Raw genomic sequence first — 19097 nt, 5'->3', positions numbered from 1 at the left:
CCCCTCACCATGTACTATATTAAGACAAAACAAAACTCAAAAACAGCCCAAACTTCTCATAAGCACTTTGCTAGTTAATAATCTTTCCAATCAGCTTTTTTCAGTGGTTGTCAAATATCACTCCCAACATGGAATTTGATCCTGTTTATTTATCCATTTGTCTACTGCTCTATTTATTTTCTAATTAATTTTTTGATAAGTCCCACGTAAGTGGTTCAGTTCAGTTCAGTCGTTCAGTCGTGTCCAACCCTTTGCAACCCCATGAACCACAGCAGGCCAGGCCTCCATGTCCATCACCAACTCCCGGAGTTTACCCAAACTCATGTCCATCGAGTCAGTGATGCCATCCAACCATCTCATGCTCTGTCGTCCCCTTCTCCTCCCAGCATCAGGGTCTTTTCAAATGAGTTAGCTCTTCGCATCAGGTGGCCAAAGTATTGGAGTTTCAGCTTCAACATCAGTCCAGTGAACACCCAGGACTGATCTCCTTGCAGTCCAAGGGACTCTCAAGAGTCTTCTCTTGTCTGGTAGTCATCAGTAGTCAATTTAATGTAAAATATATACAATGACCAACTACTGCTAAAGTCTAAAGATCCCTGCTTTACCTCTGTGTAGCACATTATAGTTAGTTACAAATATATAGCTGACTCAATGAATGGGGGTTTCAGTGTACTGACCCTCCACACAGTTTAAAATTCAATATAATCTATAGTTACCCCTCCATATATACCGTTCCCCCATCAGTGGATTCAGCCAACTGTAGTTATTTGTAGTTGCAGTTATTTACTATGGGAAAAAAAATCCACATATAAGTGGACCCAGCAGTTCAAGCTCACATTGTTCAAGGGTCAACTGTATATATTTCCCCCTTCATTTAACTGTCAAAAGCCTCCAGTAAAGTAGATAAGTCATTTTACAAATAGGGAAAGGAAGGGACAAAGAATTCACCCTTAATGAACTTGCCCAAGGCCATACAGCTATTAAGCTGCATGCTGGTTAAGCCTTGGTACCCTAGTAAGATTAAAATCTAATTTTATGCTTCTTTTGTATTTCCTGATACACTTAGATCAAGGTCTCTCCTGCAGAAAGCCTATCCTAACATCTTTCATTAACTTCTGTAACTGACCATCCCTCCCTGCACACCAAACACACTTTTATCACAGCACCAACAACACATTTATAGATCTCTTGCCCTATATTCTACTTAAGCTTCTCAGGAAAAGATCTTTTTCTTATTCTTCTTGAAATCCCCAGTACCTAATACATGCCTGGCACAAAGCAGAAAGGTATAAGTGTTCAAAGAATGGAATAAGCACATTACAAGTGTTCAATAAATAAACACTACAGATACTTAGACACATCTAAATATCTGGGTTGATCCAATTTATATCATTGCAGAGAAAGTCACACTTCAGTATATGTAGAACCATTCAAGTTCAAATATAAAACCTATATTCAAAGAACAGGCATCATCAATAGAGAAAATGTAATTTTTAAGTGCCATTTACATTAAGAACAATACCAGTAACAATACTCAGAAACTGTAAAACACACAAAACAGTTAAGAATAGATGCTTTTGAATAATTAGGAGTCATAATGTCCATAGCTTAGAATTTAGCCATTTTTATTATGACTCTAAGTAACCTGGGGGAGGGCCAAAAATCAGTAAAAATCAGTAAAAATGACTATGTTGGAGTTAATATATTTTCAAAATTGTTTTATAAAATTTATGGTTTCAGACCTGATTTTGCTCATTGCTGCTTTTCTTTTAAATCGTAATTCTTATATCATCGGAATGGTCTTCATGACCTGGTCCAGCCATCTAGAATTGTCAACCAGAATGCACAGAACTGTTGGGCATGCTGGGCACATATAGGAATGTGCATACAAGCAAACAAGCTCCATTTAATACAGTTTAACTTCTATATTCTACAGTAGATGCTACAGGGGACAAAGTAAGGAGCTGGATGGTAACGCTGTTACATAGCTCAAAAGTACTGCTTCTCAAATGTTTTCACTACAAACAGGGTTTCCCGCTCCAGGCACTCATGCCCCATTTTGTTTGTTATCTTAGATAGTCAAAGAGTTCACATTCTTCTCTTAAAATATATATTTGTTTTAATGTAAAAGTATTTATAATTACTTACCCGTTAAATTACTTAACTCACCGCCCCCTCAGTGAGCACAACTGAAGCTCCAAGAAGATGAGTCATGTTTATCTTGTGGCTTCAAGTACCCCGGAATCATACCACTTTGTACCCTAAGGGTATTCATATCCCAGTTTGAGAACCAGGGATCTAAATAATTAAACTAGCCATAATACTTTAAAGTGATCAAAATGTTCTTATAACCCCATTCCCCAAACTCTTAAGGCTATTTTTCTCTATAGCTTTTCAAATCAGTATTGTTTCTCTTTTCAAGCAGCTCATTAGTATGCACTACACTAAAGTCAACACTAAAGAACCTGCAGGGCACAAGTTATTTCTGGAGCAATAGAACACTAGCACATAGAGCTTGTCCGTCCCATCTACTAGGTACCAAGCTGCCCATACAGAAAACTGATTAGAAGAACAGCTTTCACTCCTGTTTCCTTCCTCCTCTCTGTGTGCTCCAGGCATAGCTTGTAAGAAAAAACTTAGTAGTCACTTAGATGATTCATTCATATAAGCTTATCTAATCTCGGCATTTGTAATTCTCACCTCTACACTCTTTTTCACCATTACACAAGTGCAATTAAACTATTTTCACATTTCCTAGGGATTAAAAATATCTTCTTCCCAGTAGCCTGAGAAGAGAGATTTTTCACACCCAGAACCCTTCTTTATTGTTAATGAGATCCCAAGTCTAGTAGACACTGACATTTATGAGAAGCCTGTTTCAAGTATCCTGTACTGTTCATTATATTTCACAGCAGAAATTGTAAAGTAAATTATAAGTGACCCTTGCAAATGTTTCCCAACAAAATTATTTATAAGGACTGTAACACTATGATATAAACATGGGTCATTAGCTAGGTTAACCCAAATTTAGTGAACAATTTTTACCTAGGATATCAGCTTCTCCAAGCACAGGATTCCATCTGTTCCTCACCAAAATTACAAATTGCCACAAGCCATGGACTTTTGAGGTCATTTACCAAGAGTCAAAATCTATAGTTCAAGGGTTTCTACAGAATGAGTGAGTGAAGTCGCTCAGTCGTGTCCGACTCTTTGCGACCCCATGGACTATAGCCTACCAGGCTTCTCCGTCCATGGGATTTTCCAGGCAAGAATACTGGAATGGGTTACCATTTCCTTCTCCAGGGGATCTTCCCGACCCAGGGATCAAACCCGGGTCTCCCGCATTGGAGGCAGACGCTTTAACCTCTGAGCATCCTGGGGTCTTCCTACGTACATACTCAGAATGGTACTTAATGCTTTATACACATTCACATAACTCTGATAATAACCTCATTAACTGGTGTTATTCTCACAAATAACAACTGTAGGAGTAGAAAGGTTAAGTAATCTACCCAGTGTCAGCCAGCTAGTGTATGGCAGTGCAAAGAGAGTTTCAAATGGAGTATTGCTTGTATATAAAGCTTAAATGCTCTCAATTATCCACTGTCCTGTATCTCCTATACTTAAGAATGATCCAGCAAATCCTCCAACCCCAGAAAGGTTTTATTACTCCTATTTGTAAGACCAAGAAGTGGAAATAGCATTTACCTCTCCGTGGCTGCAAAGTCAGTTTGAGCAGGGAAAACAGAACTCAGATCTCAAGCCTCTGGTCAGCAATCTGTCCGCTACTGCATCTTGTTCTTTGGACCCAGGTCTGTAATCATTCTGAAACAGAAGCACACATCATTTTATGGACACCAAATACACACAAATGCAGACATAGTATGAAAAGCAAAATGAAAGCAAGAGGAAGACAGATAAAATTGGGAAAAAACAGTATACTTGCTAAAATGTCACATTACTATTACTATTTAGGTAGTGGTTTTACTGATTGTTAGTTTAAACCTCAAGACTATATTTTTCAGTGTAATAAGATAACTATGGAGGGAGCTTTCACTGACCTTCAACAGTCCTAAAAGCACAGCAATGAAATACCTTTTCTTAGACAAATAACAAAATACTTTTTTAAAGTCAAATTGCTACTTAACAATTCTGTCCCTAAAATACAAATAAATGGACTGTCAAGCTTCAGGCAATGGTAGAGTGGTACTTAACTCCATGGCAGGGGTGGGGATGGACATTACTCTTAAATCAAAGAGCTAAATTTAACCATTTCCAAAGAATCTGGAGTATGAGGTACAATTAAGAGGAATTCATCTCATAAAACTAATATGATACTTTATCAGATGAAGCTAAAGAAAAGTCTTCGCTGCTGAAAAAAAAAAAAGCAATTTATAACAACATAAGTAGATAATTAGTGTATTTAATCCAAGAAACACTTTTATATTGGATTCATATATTGTCACTAAGGTGCCTCAAAAGGAATGAAATTTTATGCCCCTAAAAATTGGAAGGGTGACTAAAAATAAGATCAACTGAGGAAAAAACCCATTATTCTTGGGGTATATATTAGCAGTCTATATTCAATAGCCACATCTTTGCATTTAAATACTAAACACTGAGAAAATGCAAAGGTACAGCCAGGGAAGAGCTGAACACAGCAACTAGAGAAAGCTTGGGGACGTTTAAAAAAATAAATACGGTGTGCCTAATTCACACATTTGTGAACCATGTACCTCAATGTTATGTATTACTATTCTTTCCAAACCTGTATGTTCTTTCTCAATGCATTAAATCATGATAAATCTTACTTGTTTGAAGGGGGACCTAATTTTTTGCAAAAGCATTTCTAGTCATCTGAAACCAAGATAGATAAATAAAGTTAGACAGATGGTCAGCTAGGTATCTGGTTTTAAAAAATGACATAGAGCCTATAAAGTAGATAATGTGGAGTGGATTTGATGCCAGTAGCATCCCTCAAGCAAAAAACCAGTCTCCAGAGATACATTCTGCCAGCAGGCACCACTCCGCAAAGCTCTGCCACAGGATTCCTCAGAACCCTAGTTAGCCACAGGTGGCTTCTGCCACTCGTAAGGAACTCCCCAAGCCACTCAGAGAAGTCCTTGGTGGGTGCCCTCATTTTTGTATGTTCTTTAAAGCAAAATCCTAAAGCTCTTAGGACTTTAACGCATATTAAGGATAACTTTTACAGCTACTCTTAAATAAGCAGTATTTTCCTATGCAGGTAAACATTCCTATTGTAATCTTTCCTATACTAGCAATACGTTTCTTTGGGTAATCTTAGGTCCTCAATTTATTCTCTCTGTAGACTTCGTTTTCCAATAAAAACAAAGGCGACTTCCAGCAGTCCAACGGTTAAGACTCCTCAGTCCCACTGCAGGGGACATGGGTGAAAAGATATAACTAAGATCCTTGCATGCCTCATGGCATGGGGGGAAAAAAAACAGCACAAAATCAAATAAACAACAAAGTATGAATCCTGGCATACAGGAAATCTCAAAGGATAGCAACCCTGTGGACAAGAGCTATACCTTTAGAACAAATAAATGATGTGTAAAACCAAGAAGCTGGTGACTCTATATAGCGCAACTGAAATCAAGAAGCAAAATATGGTCTATGGAGCACAATGCTAACCTGGGAAAACAAGCTTTCCTGCTGACTCAATCACAGACCTGCTGGATTTATCCCGTGTGGAGCTTATTTTAAGTAAAACATGCCACCTGCCATCCACAGTTTCAAAAGGAAAGCAAAACCGAAAATTACTAGAATGCCAAAAACTACACAAATGGACCTATGTATTAGGCAATTAAGTGTGGTTCTATTCTCAAGACTGACCCTCCATCAACACTGCTGCATATAGTTACTTAGTGCAATCTTATTTTGGAGAGGGAGAAGGAACATTTTATAGGGTTCAAAAAAGTAATGTTGAAAAGATTCCCCTATGGAGGCAGTTGCCGCAAAATTCTACAGAGATTACACACAGTAGATCGGTCAATTTCACTTAGCACCAGGCTATTTTAATGTTCTTATGAATTTAACATAGCCTCCCTGCTCTCCTTCCTCACTCCCTGCCCGTCGGTTAATGAAGACTTTCTTTCCTCTCTCCAAAGCAACTGCTGCATGATATTGTATTAAGGTACTAGCTAGCATATTGGGGGAGGGGGGAAACCTGGCAATTCAACAGGAAGCTTTTTAATGATGCAAGAGGGCTTAAAGACAGAGTGAATTTAACATACATGCCCAGTTTAACTTCTTTTACTGCCTAAGGGGAACCTGGAATTTTAACTTTTATAGTTGATCTAAACTCAAAGAAAGCAGGAAGACGCTTCATATGCGAATGTTTACTTACTGCTGAACTCAAAGCTACAGGAAGTCAGCTACTAGAGTAGTTACATTAGGCGTAGATATTTATAAACCAACTGCAACTAGTGACCCAGGATTCAATTACAACACCAACCCTCATATTTCAGCATATGGGCAAATTACCAGTGGAGTCAAGAACAAATTCATTCTGCCCTACTGGCGCTTTAGATCGGGTTGCACAATCCCGCGACAGAACTGCCTTCGCCTAGCCCTGAAGCATCAGGTACTAAGTACAATAGTAAGTCATCGTCAGGAAGTTTCAAAGCGAGACAGAAACTCAAAGAGTTGCCTCAATCAATTTAGCCAACCCAAAATCCGGAATTCAGGAATTTGTCACGTCACTGAGATCAGAATTAAATTAAGTCTTGGTCCCTTTGCGATCTCTTAGTGCATGAAGTCAGACTGCTATCAATGCAACGAGAACCCGACCCTAGCTCGAGAAAAAAACTACTTGTTGGGGAATTGTGTCCTTTCCGCCCGGCGTGCGGGACCGCATCGGTCGGATCACGCAAGGAGCCCGGCGCTAGTTTGGGGGCGCAGTGGGGCCCGGCGGGGGCGGCGAGCGCGCGTCCCCCCGCCCGCTCAGGCGGCGTCGAGGCGCGAGCAGCTCAGCCAGCCTTGCAGAGGGAGCTCTCGGCAGCTCTGGGGTCCCTCTACTCGCAGCCGCAGCAGCGCCGCCTGCGCCACTCGGTGGAGACGGAGACCAGCGGCGGCGACGCGCGGACTGGGAGCGACCGCGGAGCAGCCGGGCGGCGGGGGACGCTCGCCAGGCCGCCGGGTAGGTTCCGGGGACCGGGCAGGCTGGAGGATGGGCAGCCGGAGAGGCGTCGGCAAGGACCTGACACCCATACCGCACGGAGACTCGACTGCGCGCGCGGTGGCTGTGTCTGGACCCTTGAGCGAGGGGGTCGCGGAAAACGGGGCATAGAGATCGCCTCTCGGCTGAGGCCACCCGCCGCGGGAGGGGTGGAGGGCAGAGGGCGGGCCGCGGCCGGGCCAAGAGCCGGCCTCGAGGGCAGAGACAAAGGAAGGAAAATGGAGTCGCCAGCGCGCGGGCCTCTGTAGCTGCCACCGCCGGAGGCCTAGCGCGCCGCAGGAGGGAGGCCTAGCGGGCGGGTTGGGGGGGGGAGGGGGGCCCGGCCCGGCCGCGGCGGGGACGGGCAATGGCGGCGGCCGCGCCGCAGCAGGGACGGTAGAGGGAGACAAACACCCCCCGGCGGCGGCGCTGGCGCCGGGCTGCAGCCAGCGCCGACCGGAGCGGCCCCATCGTGACACCTAGAGGCGGCCCGCGAAACCTCCTCCACCCGGGGCCCCCTTACCTCCGCGCCACACCCCCCGCAGCGCTCGCTCCGCCGCCGCTCCACCGCTCCGGCCACCCGGCGTCCCCAGCCAGCTCCGCGCACCCGCACCGGCTTCCGCCGCCGCCGCTGCCGCCAAAGAAGCAGCTCCGCGCACGGTTTAATCGCTCCACAGGCTCGGACACAAAATGGCGGCGGCGCGGTGCAGTGCGCCTGCGTCGGCGCTGCCGGGGCCGCGGGTGCTGATAAGGGAAGGGACGGGTGGGGGGGCTGGCCGGGCTACGAGTGAAGGGCGGGGGAGGAAAGGTGAGGGGAGGGGTTGGCGCAGGGCAGCATGGGAGGCGGCCCCGGGCGCCAACTTTCAAAAGCGGGCGCGATGGCGTCACGGGACGCGCTGCGGGTCGCGTCACGCCGCACGCGCCCTCAACTGGTCGCGCGTGGGTTCTTAGGGAGCCCGACGTCCGGGCTCCCGCTGGGTGGGGCTTCCTGGGCGGAGGCAGTCCCTTCTGGGCGGCCCAGGATCCCGGCCCAGTTGACCTGCTTAGCTGCAGTCTCCCGCCCTCAATCCGAAAGGGCGGACGTGGGGCGGGGGGAGGGTGTCTGGAGGAAGCGCGCGCGGGACTAGGCCGTGGGGCTGAGGCGGTTCTTGGGCGGAGCTCCGCCCTAGTCTCCGCCCTCGACGGGCCGGACCCACCCTCCGAGAGCCGCACGGCAGCCCGCCACGGGTAAGGCCGGGCGGGTCCCATCTCACTCCCAAGTCCTCAGAAACAATCCTTCCCCCGCGAGCCAAGACAGGCAGGGCTGTCCTGGGGATCTCTATGCCCTACAAGAGGGCTTCCTAATACTGGGTGTGAGAGAAGAGGGCTTTCTCCTGGTGTGCCCAGGCCACTTCGGCCGGGAGAGGCCAGCGGAAGGCCAGACTTACTGCTTTTACACCAACGATCATACCGGTCTTTTGCCAAAAGGATGTTCTCTATTTGGCGCAGTGTAATTGTGTATTTGAAAATGTAAGTTTCTTGTTTTTGCCTAAGAACTGTTAAGCTCTCTGTAGGCGGAGTCCTTAAGCCCCTCACTGTGCGGTCGCCCCTCCCCCTCCCAAGGATGCACCTGCAGACTCTTCTACCCAACCAGCAATAAAGTTTCCTGAAGACTGACGGGAAGATGTTCTGGTGGCTCAGGAGGAGAACCTTTGATACTTAACGAGAATCTGGTTCAGGACTGTATCTTTAATTCCGTTACCTTAGATCAAGGGGGAACAAACGGACCCAGCGTCAAGTGAACAGCTGCTGCTCCATTGAGCTGATTGTTCCATTATGAAAATGGCCCAATACTGACACCTATTTTGTTTTTTCTTTTTAAAGGAAATCTGGTTTTTGTTTTTTTTTTCTTACTGTAAAATCTCCAGGTGTGGGCAACTGTATTAGATGTTTTAAAAGTGCATAAGCTGATTAAGCCACACACAAGCCCTGTCAGTTTATATGACCTCTGACTTGAAGGAAAGAGTGAAGAGAAGTTCCACGGCCAAATCCTAGGCACCCCAGCATTTAAGATAGCATAATGGAGAAGGAGACTTGAGAGCGAACAGCCAGGAAGACAGAAGGAAATCCACTGAGTGTTAAATTTGGAATCCGAGGGCAGAGAAGGATTCAGGTAGGAGAGGAATGGTCAACTGTGTTTAGTGCTGCTGAGAGGTCATCTTGGGCCAGAAACATGGCTATATTGAATTGGCTACCTTGTAAGTCACTGGTGATTATCACTGGTGAGTTTGGCTTGATTTATGTTGGTTAATCAGAGATGTGGACCTGACTAGAATGGGTTGACCTGAGAAGGAAATGGCAACGCACTCCAGTGTTCTTGCCTGGAGGATCCCATGGACAGAGGAGCATAACCGGCTACAGTCCATAGGGTCGCAAAGAGTCCTACACAGCTGAAGCGACTGAGCAGGCTGCAGAATGGGTTGAAGCATGATCGGGAAAGTAAGGAAATAGAGACAGCACACATAAGCAACATGAAGTTTAGCCACAAAGGGAGCAAAGAAATTCAGGGATAAATGTGGAAGGATATGGGGTCAAGGGAGGATGACAAGATGAAAGGATTATAGCATGTTTATTTGTCATTGGGAGTGCCACAGGAGAACAAAGTCTTGCTTGACTTTTTTTTTTCTTTTGCCCACACTGCAGGGCTTGCAGGATCTTACAGGATCGAACCCAGACCCCCAGGAGTGAAAGCGCTGTCTTAACCACTGGACCGCCAGGAAATTCCCTTGTTTGATTTAAATCAGGGTGAAATTCATGAAAGAATATAAGGAAACTGGGAGGTTTGACCCTGGATAGGAACAGGATGCTTCCACTGTGGAAATTAGAGTAACAAGGGTGAAGATGGATGCAAATGCAGGGGAGAGGTAAAACAAGCTTGCAGTTTTCCTAGTGGGACTGCCTTAGTGGTATTGGTACCCATTTGAAGTTTGCGGTCATGAGTTCATTATTATTATTTTGGTCACATAGCATTCAGGATCTCAGTTCCCTAAGAGGGATCAAACCCACACCCTCTGCAGTGGAAGTGGGAACTCTTAACCACTGGACTTGCCAGGGAAGTCCTGACCATGAGTTTAAAGTTAAACCAATTGGCCCGGTGTGTGATTTTCCTCCAACATTTAACTGCTTGGGTACAGACGTGAAGAAAAGGGATAATTTGATTTCTCAGGACCAGGACCCAAGTTTTCTGATACCTAGTCTTAGGTACTTGCCTTATGTGATTAACTATTCTAGAAATGGTGAAATATTTGGAAAATTTACATGTGACCCCTTTTTCTAGAAACCAAATTATTCCCGTTATCTCATGTATACTTGAGGACTCAGGCATAAAGAAAAGGCAAACTTTTTGAGAAAAATTACCAGACATCTCTGGCATATTTGCATTTTGTATTTTTTTCAGCCTGCCACTCCAAAAAGCTCCTGGTATACTTAGGAACTTTGTACTGGAAACAAAGCTGATTTACGCTTCAATTCTTAGCTTCTTTTTCTTCTAGTGCTTGTAATAATCTAATTCACTTTCTCTAAGACCTTACCTCATACATCTTATCTTTAAGCTTCAAGAATGTCATCTAAAGCTTTAATGTAGGTAAATGTAAAGCAATATATTTAAGTGACAAAAAAAACCTCAGCTGTACTTAGAATTATCTTTACAGCTGCTATGGTCTAAATCTTTGTGTCCTCTCCAAAACTCATATGTGGAAATCCTAATGTTAGATATGATGGTATTAGTAAGTGGGACCTTTGGGAGGTGCTTACGTCCCTCAGAAATGGGTCTGCTGCTGCTGCTAAGTTGCTTCAGTCGTGTCCGACTCTGTGCGCCCCATAGACGGCAGCCTACCAGGCTCCCCCGTCCCTGGGATTCTCCAGGCAAGAATACTGGAGTGGGTTGCCATTTCCTTCTCCAATGCAGAAATAGGTCTACTGCCTTATAAAAGAAGCTTCATAGAGATCCCAGCCCCTGCCACCACGTGAGGACACAGCCAGAAGGCACCAGCTGTGAACCAAGAAAAGGGCCTTCACCAGAATGTGACCATGTTGGTGCTTTGACCTCAGATTTTCCAGCCTCCAGAACTGTGAACAGTAAACATCTGCTGTTTATAAGCACCCAGTTGGTGGTATTTTGTTATAGCAGCCTGAACAGACTAACTACTCAACAGACAACTACTATATTTACACTGTATCAACTATCATTACAACTATACGACCTCTGAGGAATCAATTAGAAACCAGAATGAGGTCCAAGTGGCCTTACAGCCTGCTCTCTGCTCTCTGAAGACAAAGATCCCATGTGCTGCTCTGACATGGCTGAGAAAATGCTGAGAATCACTAGGAAGGAACAAAAGGAAATGTTTTCTTCTTGCAGGAAATGGTGATATGTCCTACTTTGTGCATGAAGTTGGCTCTAAAGATCAAGGGACAGAAAGCTAGTCCAAAAGGATAGTCTGTTTCAGGCCGGACAGAAACAGGCTGAGAAGAGGAATATGGTGAGAGCCTGCGGAACAGTTGGGATGATAAAAATAAGGACAAGTTTGTTGCCTGTAGTACTATCCCAGACTATGTCACCCAGAGAGAACTGTGGTGATTTAAAACCGCCCAGTGATTTAAGATGGAGAAGGCAATGGCACCCCACTCCAGTACTCTTGCCTGGAAAATCCCATGGACAGAGGAGTCTGGTGGGCTGCAGTCCATGGGGTCGCTAAGAGTTGGACACGACTGAGCGACTTCACTTTCACTTTTCACTTTGATGCATTAGAGAAGAAAATGGCAACCCACTCCAGTGTTTTTGCCTGAAGAATCCCAGGGACGGGGGAGCCTGGTGGGCTGCCGCCTATGGGGTAGCACAGAGTCAGACATGACTGAAGCGACTTAGCAGCAGCAGTAATTTCAAAAGTGTTCTTCCCATGGACTGTCTCAGGTTTGTAGTCCACAGGAGTTCAAGGCATTATCACCAGAAGGCTGTCAGCTTACCTCGTGGCAGTAGTGAAGTCACTAGGTTCTAAGACCTGGCCCTGAGCCTCCAGAGTGGATTCCTTCCTTAGAGACTCATCAGGTTCACAGGAGCTTGATGCATAAGCCAAGTGACATTTTACTAACTGAGAGGTGGACTGGTGCTCACATGCTGGCAAAAGGTATGTTCTCTCCCTGTAGGAGAGCCTCCTGGGAAGCCATATTACCAGGAAGCTTCAGTAAGCAGTTAATTTATATAATGTAAATGTTTAATATGCTGGAGTCATATTGTCCGGCATTTGAATCTTATCTTGGTTTCTTATTAGCTGGGTGATCTTGGGTGAATTAGTAACAACTCAACTGCAGGTTTCTTCTCTATAACACTTCTTCACAAAGTGGTAAGGACTGAATGAGACAATCCAAATAAAACATTAGGCATAGTTCGAGGCACTGATAATCACACAATAAATGTAAACTATAATTTATTTTTATGCTTATTAACCTACCCTCACTCCCAAATCTGCCTTCTGATGGCCATGGTCTTTAATTAATTAATAGGATTAATTAATTGAATTACTTACTGACTAGGCTTTCCTTGGCCTGGAAGCCATTCTTTCTGAGGAAAGTGTATTTTGTGCTATTATTCTCAGAAGAACAATTCTATTTCCAAATCTTCCTTAGCTCCCACTGTTGTCCCCAGGTAAAGCTTGCAATAATCGTGATCATTTATATGTTTTTGGGGAACTCATTAAACAAGAGTCTCAATGAATTGAGGAGAGATGTGCTGATTTTCTGAGGAACAATGGGCAAGACTCTTCCCCACTTTGTGGGGTAAGACGTAAAGCTACACCTGAGGACTCTATTGCTCTGTGTCTACTGAGGACGTGTGTGAGGCATAATCCAGTGCAGCAAAGATTTACTGAGTACTGCTGTCTTCAGCTGGAGAAAGCAATGGCACCCCACTCCAGTACTCTTGCCTGGAAAATCCCATGGACGAAGGAGCCTGGTAGGCTGCAGTCCATGGGGTCGCTAAGAGTCGGACACAACTGAGCGACTTCACTGTCACTTTTCACTTTCATGCGTTGGAGAAGGAAATGGCAACCCACTCCAGTGTTCTTGCCTGGAGAATCCCAGGGACGGGGGAGCCTGGTGGGCTGCCGTCTATGGGGTCGCGCAGAGTTGGACACGACTGAAGTGACTTAACAGCAGCAGCTGTCTTCAGCTCCCTTTCTAGGCACTGGGGATACAAAGATGACCCAAGATGTGTTTCCTGCTCATAAAGTTTAGAAAACAAAACCAAAACACATTAATGCATAACTGTGATAATGGGAAGAAATGGACTCATAAAGGAGCAAATCATTTCCCAGGGGTATCTCATTTCAGCTTTGTGTTAATAGGATCTGAAGGGCTTCCCCGGTGGCTCAGTGGTAAAGAATCCACCTTTCCAATGCAGGAGACGTGGGTTTGATCCCTGGGTTGGGAAGATCCCCTGGAGGAGGAAATGGTAACCTACTCCAGTATTCTTGCCTGGAGAATCCCATGGACAGAGGAGTCTGGCAGGCTACAGTCCATGGGGTCGCAAAGAGTCAGACATGACTGAGCACACAGGCACGCAAAAGCTCAGAAGGCATTAACAAGGCAAGGCATGTAAGGTGAAGAGCCATAATCAAGGGCATAAAAGGGTACAAGAGTGTTGGGGGACAGTAAGTCATCCCATTCTTTTGGATGAGGGTGTAGTGAGTGATACTAAATCTTACAAGATATTTGGAAAGCTTTCAATCTCAACTACCAAGGCCAACCACTTTCTCCTAAATTTTAAAGACCTGCCCTTCTATATCATCTCCTACCCAGACCACAGGAATTTGTTTCCTTATTGATATCTGCTTTCTTCAGATCCCTATGAAAATTCTCTTTTACTTCCCAGCTCAAACTACTGCTCTCTACAGTCTAAAGGATTTTGCCTGGGCCTACATCTCACATTTGAGCAGTAGGTTACTTTTGTTCTCTGTGCTCTTACCTGCATTTTTCAGATATGCATTGATCACCCTTAAATAATCCACCTAATCTGTTCACTTTTTTTTTAATCTGTTCACTTTTGATTTTAAAAAACGCCTTCATGCCTGCCCTGTTAATTGATGTTCACAGTTCTTTTTGAAGAGCCAGCCAGTTTTGTCCTTAACTCTAGAAGTGAAGTGACTTGCTCAGAGTCATCCAGTAACTTGTTGACAAAACCAGAATGAGTACTCAGATCTTCCAGCCCCACCCTCTGTCTTCCTGTTCTTTCACTGGCCACTCTGCGCTCTTCACTCTGTTAGGTAACATTTCCATTTTTATAGGGATCCTCTGTACTTGATGCTTTAGCTCAGGGACTGCTTGGGAGGGGGAAAAGGAAGGGAGGTCTATCAGGGAGCTCCCTCATTTTCTCCCCTCCGAATTTTATGTGATTTGTTTAGAGGTAAAAAGGTTTCGTCCCCTCCATGCAAGTTGGACAGTGCCTTAACCCAAAGGGAGGGCTTTAATGGTGAAAATTTCAGGCTCTTAGTAAATAGAAGAGGTATTTGGAATCACGATTTACTAATCTGTAAGTAAACCTTGAATAGGGCTTCCCAGGTGGCTCAGGAACCCTATTAATTAATTGAAGACCATGGCCATCAGACTCAGGAGCCTGGCGGTCCATGGGATCACAAAGAGTCAGAAATGATGAAGCAACTGAGCATGCGCACATGCAAGTCCTGAATCAACTGCTCTATGCCCAGGTCTGTGTTCAAGGTGCTACTGGAGAGAGATGATGCCCCTAGCCCTCAGGTGCCTCATGTTTTGTCTTGTATTAATCTGGAGACACTAAACCCTCATGAGTATTAGTAGGTAAGAATCAAGGATGGAGAAACAAGTAAAAGAAGGGTATGGGTAGCAGGTGTGGGAGGACCAGATTGGTCACCAGATATCACTGTGGTCATACGAGACTTCACAAGGAAGCAAGGATGACTCTCCAACTTCTCCCTCTAGCCTACATACTTCTCTTCTTGCCCAGATCTACATGTCTAGCTTCTTTCTGGACACTTCTCCTGGATGGCTCCCAGGCTACCCTTAGGAGCCTTGTCATTCTCCTCCTCATTTGCTTCGCTAGGGCTCCCCCTTTACAGTGAAAAATACCCCCATCCATCCACCACACCAGCCAGAAACCTAAGCTTCATTCTCTCATCTCCCACATCCCATCAGTCTCCAAATCCCGTCCATTCTACCTTCTGAACATTTCACTCTAACCTCCTCTCAATCTCTACCTGGCTTAGCATCAGGCTCCTCACTGCTCCCTGCCTCCTCCCTCAACACAAAGCGACCTTTCCAAACCACAGATGGGATCACAAAATTCCCCCGCTTCAAGTCCATGCATGAGTCCCCAGTGTCCTAGGAGTAAATCCCAACTCCTCAGCCACTCCACAAGCCCCTTTCTAACTGCCGCCTCTGGATTCAATTTGCCTCCTCCACTCATCTGACCTCAGTTCTCTCTGCCTGTATTGTCCCCTGCTCAGGCTTCCATTCCATTCCTTATTTGAGAACCCAGTGGTAAAAGTGCATTCTAAGGAGCTATGTTTCATAGGGGACTCTGAGGGGTATTTTTATCCAGACTTTTTCTGCACTAAACATATACTGTTCTTTCATATTCACAATGTTTTCATATTGTGTTAAGTTTTAGAGATATGCATCAAAAGCTATTTCTTGACCACTTACTATATATTTGGCCTTAGTTGCTGGGAACAGTAAAGGCAGATGCAGCCTGATTAAACAAGAATTGCCTGGAGCACATGTTTAAAATAAAGATTCCTTGGTCTCTGAATTTGAATCTCCAGGGAAGTTCTCAAGTGAATCTTAGAACTGAGTAAGTTGGAAAGACCTAACCTGATTTCATTTATAAGAAATATCCAGGGACCTCCCAGTGCTGGGGATTCCCACTTCCACTGCTGGGGATGCAGGTTCAATCCCTAATTAGGGAACTAAGATCCCACATGCCAGGTGACTCAGCCAAAAAAGAAAAGAAAAGAAATACCCAGAATAGGCAAAATCTATAGAATCTGTGGTTTCAGTAAATTAGTGGTTGCCTTGAGGGCTGGGGGGCAGGAAAGGGAAAGCGATGCAGAGGTCCTGGGGATGATACTTAAGGAGTGTTGAGTTTCTTTTGAGGTTGATGAAATCTCTAAAATTGATTTGGTGATGATTGTACAACCCTAAATACACTAAAAGCCACTACTGAATTATACATTTTAAACGGATGAATTGTATGGTATGCGGACTAAATCTCAATAAAGCTGTTTAAAAACAAAACAAAAAACTTGGACCAAGCTCTACAAGGAAGGCAACAATCATCTTTCCCAGACTTTGGTGGTATGCGTTACCTAGCTGACTAGTCAGCAAATACTTACAGGTGTATATATTGGAGGTGTAAACAGTGATTGCAATGGGGTGTGATTCCCCTAAAACTGTACTAGGGGAAACGCATGCTCCTATGATAGGAGCACAGTGGAAGGGAAGCTTCCTGAGGAAATTTGTGATGTTTAGGTTGAAGCCTATCAGGTAACCAGGCATTAGCAAGGCAAGATGAGGAGTGTACCACAGAGGGGCAAGCAAGCCCCAAGGATGGTTCAGTGAGGTCCCGTGCAGACTGAGAAGTTAGGTGGCAGAAGTGGGGCTGGAGAGAGGAACCCACTTAAAAGCCTTTTGAGCCAGGTTGAGGGGGCTGGAATTTTCCCTAAGAAACAGACTGTAGTGATAGGTCTGTTTTTAGAAATCACTTTGCACCTTGGAAACTGGCTGGAAGAAGGGCAAGACCAGAGACAGGGAGCCTGTGAGGGGGCAGTTTTAGTGTTTAGGAGAGAGGTCAACCTGTCTGGAAACTGAGTGGTGCCAATGGGGATGAAGAGAAACAGAACTTAGCAATATTTAGGGCATTTAATTGCGAAGATTCTGATGGTTGGGATGAGGGCACAGGGGCAAGAATCAAGAGTGAGGCCCAGTTGTGTGGCTTGAGTACCTAGGTAGTTGGTAACCCCGAGAGTCTGGGAGGAAAAGCAGGTTTTGAGATGTTTGATTTTGAGCATGCTCTTCAAAAGGCGTCCACTCAGCAGTTGGATATGAGGGTCAGGAGATGAGGAGAGAGCCATGTGAATCACAGCCATGAGGCATACAGCCTTAGCATATAGATGGAAGCCAGAGAAATGGATAAGGTGGTTCAGGGAGTGTGTTTCAAAAGAGAGGAGCAAGGGGCCTAGAATGGAATGCTGTGGAGTGACGTTTGTAAGAGGATGCTTGAGGAGGAAGAGAAAGCTTTAGGGAGATTCAGAGGAAACAGCTAGAAACATCAGTGTTAGCATGGCAATTCAGTTGCTTATTCAGCTTTTCCAAGTCAATACTCTTGGCAGATCCAATATGCTCTGGGTGTCTTCAGAGAAAAATGAGACTTGACCATTGATATCAAACTCAAACTGTGACCGTCACCTCATTGCAGCCTTCTGAAACAAGAGGCCTCTCCCTGCAGGCCAATGACAGTCTTATTTTCCAAATGATAGATGTTTTTCCTTAGCAGTTCATATAGATCTGGGAGTCCTTCCCAAGCTCACCCTCTGTATTACGTCGGCCCAGGAGAGCCAGGTCCAGCAGTCAGGCCAACAGCCTTCTGTCCATGGCCGAGAGATGGCCTAAATAGGGTCCTCCTGGGATGCCAGGGGTGGGGGGAACATGTCATATGCCCAGGGTTCAGCAAATTGTACCCACACACCAGGCAGAAGCCCACAAGGAAGGCACCCCCACTCTGTGGGCAAGACAGAGAAGCAGTTCTCTTTCTACATGCCGACCCATCTGCCTCTTTGCCTTTACCAACGTGTTTTTTTCTTTCTTTCTTCTTTTTTTGGTTTTCTGCAGCTCTGAATACATGAGGAAGGAGAGTAGGAGACTGGAGGAAAGGTAAGGTTGGAAGAGGGCAAAAGGAAAGGAGGCGGGGTGGGGGGATCCAGTGCCCACCGACCCAATAAACTGTATCCTGGACTACCTCAGCCTGGTCCCTTTTTTTGCAGCGTGGGCTTATAAGTTTCTCCAGGGGAGAGCCCCAGAAATAGTAGCCAGGGCATGGCTGCAGCCTTGATGACTTGATCGATGGGGCGTTTCTCAGGGTGTCACAGACCTTGGAGGCCCACTTCCTTCTGTCCCCTCACAGAGCTGGCACAGGCTCCACAGGACAGCTGGGTACAGGCTTTCCCTGCTCTGGTGCATCTGACTCCTGGTGGTGTCATCAGCCTCCCATCACCGGAGGCAGCAGGCTCAAAACTGTCCAGAGTCGCCAGAGTGAGAGCCTCTCCGAACCTGTGTGACAGCAGGGGAGGAGGTGTGCTGGGAGCAGCTTTGCCCTGTGGGAAGACCTATGGGAGCACCTGTGAGGGTTTGCGTGTGCTGGGGGAGGGCAGGGTGTGCAGAAGGGAGGACAAGGGCTTCCTCTGCCACCCCCCCATCCCTGCCACCTCATAGACGTGGGCCTGAGCATAGGAGGCCATACAGCCTGACTTTAAGTAATTGATGGAGAGGGGTTGGGTGGCTGTTCTGGGGTTGATCCACTGCTCTGAACTGGGTAGGCTTGATGGGGTCAAGGCCTGAGGCTCTTTCTGTCTCAGCCTTGACAGTGCTTCCGCTGTACCTCACAGCGCCCTAATTCTAGCTCCTACTCACCGTGACCCTCCAATCCACTCTCACCTAGAGCTGAATACGAGGCTCAGGATTCAGGGCTCTCCTTGTAGAGGACAGAGTTAGGTACCCTATCCCTTCCCAGAATAGGAAAGCAGAGATGTAGGGCCACTCAAATTTCCAGTGACCTGTTGACCCCTGGCAGGGGTGTTTTTCCACCCTCCATTTCTTGCCTAGGCCCTGTCCTCTCCTGTGGGTTGAGCCATGA

The 19097-nt window shown here is 45.7% G+C and overlaps 1 protein-coding gene and 1 long non-coding RNA gene across 10 annotated transcripts in view; one reads left to right on the top strand and one right to left on the bottom strand.

The window, feature by feature from the left end:
• Positions 1-7864, bottom strand: part of CTCF (CCCTC-binding factor) — a 45683-nt gene extending 37819 nt beyond the window's left edge. For 3 of the 9 annotated variants that reach the window (XM_025268256.3, XM_006072033.4, XM_006072034.4), the window contains exons 1-3: positions 7704-7864; positions 3709-3825; positions 2149-2261 (exon numbers count right to left, since the gene is read on the bottom strand). The gene's annotated coding sequence lies outside the window, so the exon portion shown is untranslated. Of the gene's footprint in view, positions 1-1742; positions 1824-2148; positions 2262-3708; positions 3826-5655; positions 6601-7703 lie in introns of those variants that run through there. The other 6 variants (XM_044930670.2, XM_025268259.3, XM_006072029.4 and 3 more) reach the window with 6 other exon arrangements.
• A 5423-nt stretch (positions 7865-13287) lies between these two features.
• LOC112580253 lies at positions 13288-18207 on the top strand. Its single transcript, XR_003104563.3, has 2 exons — positions 13288-16040; positions 18077-18207. It is a non-coding gene; the product is annotated as an uncharacterized LOC112580253 (long non-coding RNA).
• Positions 18208-19097: the final 890 nt, after the last annotated feature.

The sequence above is a fragment of the Bubalus bubalis genome, chromosome 18 (genome assembly GCF_019923935.1).
Source record: "Bubalus bubalis isolate 160015118507 breed Murrah chromosome 18, NDDB_SH_1, whole genome shotgun sequence".
Lineage (NCBI taxonomy): Eukaryota > Metazoa > Chordata > Mammalia > Artiodactyla > Bovidae > Bubalus > Bubalus bubalis.
The sequence above is the reverse complement of the archived record's forward strand: the minus strand, read 5'-3'. Positions and strand labels throughout refer to the sequence as shown.